This window comes from Chiloscyllium plagiosum, chromosome 5 (genome assembly GCF_004010195.1).
Source record: "Chiloscyllium plagiosum isolate BGI_BamShark_2017 chromosome 5, ASM401019v2, whole genome shotgun sequence".
Lineage (NCBI taxonomy): Eukaryota > Metazoa > Chordata > Chondrichthyes > Orectolobiformes > Hemiscylliidae > Chiloscyllium > Chiloscyllium plagiosum.
In genome coordinates this window covers 31,449,670-31,454,572 of record NC_057714.1, presented here as the reverse complement: position 1 = coordinate 31,454,572, position 4,903 = coordinate 31,449,670, and positions in this window count along the sequence as shown.

The window sequence follows — 4,903 nt, the reverse complement described above, 5'->3', positions numbered from 1 at the left end:
TCCTGAAGCCGCCTCTTTTGTTGTGTTGTTTGGGCGTCCTGACTGTCTACTTTGAATTCTAACATTTGCAGCTTTTAAAAAAAAATCTCTTCTTGTGTAAGAAACAACAGAATGAATGGGCTGTGTCTCTTCTTATCGAATAGTTTCGATGGGTTGAATGGCTTTCTCACATTCCAAGGAAACCAGCTTGAGATGCTGAATGAGCTCGTCTTTCCATACTGTGGAAAAGTTCAGGGTCCAGCAGTGCTGACACACGAATGTTACCTGCACATTAATAGCTGAAGATATTTTTGCTGAGGAAGCTACCCTGAGGATCACCCACAGAGATATCCAGGGAGTGAGAGGATTGATGTCCACCAGCCACATCATGTTCTGAATGACCCAAACAGTGGGGAGTTTCCAACTGATTCCTATCTTGTTCCGACCCTTTGAAACCTTGCTGATTCAAATCTTGATGTAATGTCAGGGCCAGTCACTCTGACGCTGTGTTCATATCCTTTGGTCATGTCAGTAGGCCAAGGTATGTGTTTGGGGAGTCTTTCCTTCTCTCAGAGGATAGTGATTGTTGGGGCTTCTCTATCCAAGACAGTTGCATCCCTGAAATGATTTCGAGAGGGTGAGGAGGGTGTCAATTGATTTTGAGAGAGTCGAGGGCTACGAAGATTATGGCATGAAAGAGAAATTGCTGCCAAGAGCAGATCAGCCCTGTCCTTACTGAAGGGAAGGGCAGATTTGAGGAGCCAAAGAGCCTCGTTATATTCCAGCATTCCCCAGAGTCCAGTCAGTTTGTGGTCTCTTCCATTTCCTGTGTTACTGATCTGAAGTAGCTGAATAGACTGATCTTGTCGCTGCATAACAGGATACCGGTGCTGCATGATATAATCTCGGTACAATTGTATAGGTTCGATGGACTGATTGGCCTCCTCCTGTAACTGCATATCAGGCTCCCGGGGTTGAAAAGCCTTATGTTGTCCTGGTGTAACTGAAATCCATATTGACTAAATCTACCAACCTAGCAGAAAGTAAGCACTGCAGATGCTTGAGATCAGAGTCGACAAGTGTGGTACTGTCAGGTCAGGCAACATCCGAGGAACAGGATAATCGATGTTTTGGATATTCCTGATGAAAGGCTTATGCCTGAAATATCGATTCTCTTGTTCCTGCCTGACCTGCTGTGTTTTTTTCAGATCCACACTTTTTGACGTCTACCGCCCCGATCGAACAACCTTCCTGGTCACATCATCAAATAACTTTAAGAAATTTTTCAAGCACATAGCCATACTCAATATTCCTAATCAAACCCTGTATTTCCAAATTAATGTACATTTTGTCTTTCATAATTTCTCAAGTAATGTACCTACCACAGAAGTTAAACTTTCTGCTCCATAGTTTGAAGACTATTTTTTCAGTCCTTCTTAAGTAAGGGCACAATATTTGATATTCTCCAGCCTTCCAGGATCTCATCTCTGGTTAAAGATGATCAAAACCATCAGCCAGGTCCCCCGCAAATGCTCCTCTAGCTCCTTACAGTGTTCTTGGATATATCTGCTAAGGAACGTGAGATTTATCCAACCTCAAGCAGTCTAATATGTCCAGTACTTCCTATACTGTGATGTGGACAGTCCCTAAGAAATCGCCACGAACTTCGCCAAGTTCCTAAGTATTTGTGTCTTTCTCCATGTTAAACACAGAGGAGATATTCAAAGTTTGGGAGAAGATTTGTAGCTTGCGTGCTCGTTGTTGTGGTTCTGTTCGCCGAGCTGGAATTTGTGTTGCAGACGTTCAGTCCCCTGTCTAGGTGACATCCTCAGTGCTTGGGAGCTTCATGTGGAGTGCTTCTGGGATGTCGGAGTAATGCCAGAGGAAACCTCATAGAAGCGCTTCACAGGAGGCTCCCAAGCACTGAGGATGTCATCTGGACAGGGGACGAAACGTCTACAACACAAATTCCCAGCTCGACGAACAGAGCCACAGCACAGAGGAGGAATATCCGTTGGTGATCTCGCCCATCTCTTATGGTTCCACACACACATGTCACTTTGGTCTTTATGGGGTCCTCCTTTCTCACTAGTTATTGTTTTTCATTTAATATATTGAAGGTACCATTTTGGATTCATCTTAATCTTCTCAGCCCCCTTTCATGCCCCTTTTTTCGCCCTACTGATTTCCTTCTTCAGTAAATTCCCGTATCCCTTATATACCTCCAGGGATTCACATGATCCCAGCTGCCTGTAACGGAGCTGCTTTTTTTCTGGTCAAAGCCTAAATATCTCTTGTCATCCAGGGTTCCCCATTCCTGCCAACTTACCTTTCACCCCCACAGTAACAAATAGACCTTGAACTCCAGTATCTCACGTTCAAAGGACTCCGATCTGCCAGCGGTCCCTTCGCTGACACCGAACTATTCCAACAAATCCCCGCAAACTCCTACCTAATTCCATCTAAATTCGTCTTGCCCCAATTTAGAACTTGAAGCTGTGGACCAGTTTTGTCTCTCTCCATAATTCCACCACACTAAATGCCTTAACGCTCTGGCAGTCAGTCAATGTTATAAAAATTGAATCCCCAATTATGACAATCCATTTGCTTCTGCATGTCCCACCTCTCTGCTTGTATATTAGTTACTCTAATTCCAGGTGACTATTTCGGGTCCTATAGTATAGCCCCTATAACATCACCATACACCTTCCTATTTATTAGCTCCATCCACAAATCCTCGCTGTTTGATCCTTCAGTTACTTCATTTCTGTGATACTCCCTTTCAGCAGAAATGCAACACCACTTCCCCTCTTCCTACCATCCCTGTCCTGCCTAAAGCAGCTATACCCTGGCACATTAAGCTGCCATTCCTGTCCCTCCCTTAGCTATGTTTCTGTTATGCCTGAAATATCCCAGTCCCACATAGCTATCCACGCTCTGAGTTCTTCGGCCTTTCCTGTCAGTCCTCTTGCATTGAAATAAAAGCACTTTAATTAAAACAGGCATTCTTGCTCCCTGTTGTGTTCCAGCCTGATCTGTCTTTTCACTTTACTGTTTCTGATTACAGTATCTCCTTCCAGCCTCGCACTTATCTCCCTGCTCTGGAGGATCTCAAACCATGCCAATCTCTTTCAAACTCTCCCTTTGGAACATGAGCAAAACTGACGCCAGGATGTTGGTCACCCCTCCAGTGCAGGTGCCACCTGTCCCTCTTGAACCGGTCAACTCTGTCACAGAAAATAACCCAATTATCTAAAAATCTGTGTGACTCTCCCCTGCACGAATTCTTTAGTTATGCATCTATCTGCCATATCCTTCTATTCTTACTTTCATGAACTCATGAAACAGGGTGTAATGAGGAGATTCCATTTGGAGATCTTAGTTTTTAACTTTTCTCCTAGCTCTCTGTAATCACTCTGGAGGACTTCATTCCTATAACTACGTGTATCGTTTGTGATGCCAACGTGCATAATGACTTCTGACTGCTCATCCTCCCCCTTGACAACATTCTGCAGCCGCTGGGAGACTTCCTGGACCCTGGCACCTAGGACGTAACACAACTTGCTAGGTTCCCATTTGAGACCCTAGAATCTCCAATCTGTCCCTCCAACAATCGACTCTCCTATCTCTAAGACCCTGTTTAAATTTACTCTTTTCCACTGTGCCCCAGAGCCAGTGGTAGTGCCACCGACCTGGCTGCTGCTGCTTTCGCTTGAATGGTAATTCCCTCCAACAGTATCTGAAATGGTATATTTGCTTTCGAGGGGAATAGCCATAGGGAATAGCTGCACTCTCTGCTACTCCCTTTGCCATTCCAAACCTACTCTCTGCCTGGAACATGATAGGGAGCAAGGACTGGCTGTTGGATTAAATTGTGTTTATTTGAATGCAACAGGGCTGACAGGTAAGACTGATGAACTCAGGGCATGGATGTTTATGTGGGACTGTGCCATTATAGTCATTATGGAAACATGGCCAGGGGTGGTTCTTGGTCGTGACCACCACAATAAAGCACATATATACAAAGTTCACAGCATCTTCGATAATCCTGAAAGCATCAGCTCCAGCTCCCAAACATGGTCTCCCAGGAGCTGCAGCTAGGTACACTTCTTGCCCGTGTCGTCAATAGGGACGGTGGAAATCTCTCTGAGCTCCCACATCCCACAGGAGGAACGTACAACTGGCCTAACTGCCTTCTTGACTGCTGTTCTACTAAATTAAAAGGACTTTATTTGAGCTTGCCTGTACTTTTGTTCAGAGCTGCTCCTGTCTGAAGCCTCTCAAACTAATGACTTACTACTTCCGCTGCTGCCAACTGCATATTCTTTATTCCTCCACATTTACTTTTATTTAGGGACGAAGGGAGACACTACAGCAATGCAATGTTTGTGCCTTAAGCAGTCCTTAACACCAAGCCCATGACAACCTGCTCTCCAGAGCACGTTATTATTTGTACTCAGAGGGTGTCTTGCTGAGTCTTCCTCCTGCTGGTGGTGACTGCGCTGAGGCAAATATTCACCCCAACAGCCGATCCGCGTTGTCGCAGTCCCCTTGTCCTTTCTGTCTATTACTACTTCATTTATGGAATCCTTGAATCCGTCGATGGCATTCCAAACTGTGTCTCACTCCAAAGAGAGAGAAGCTATCTTCAAGTGAATACAGGGCTGTTGGAAAAAAGAATTGCATTAGACATTGGAGCAACATTCTGGCTATCCACGCACTAAGTCTGCTTTTCTGTTCAATTCCGTTATATTTATTCTGATAATCCCCCATTCTACTTTATTGCATTTTCACTATAACCAACCCTTGTTTAAAAATCAGTCTGCCTCAGCCTTCAAGATGTTTAATGATCTAGCCTCTACAGCCCTCAGAATTTTCTCCAATTATTTCCCTCTCACTGTTGGGGGACTTGGTGGTTTTTAAT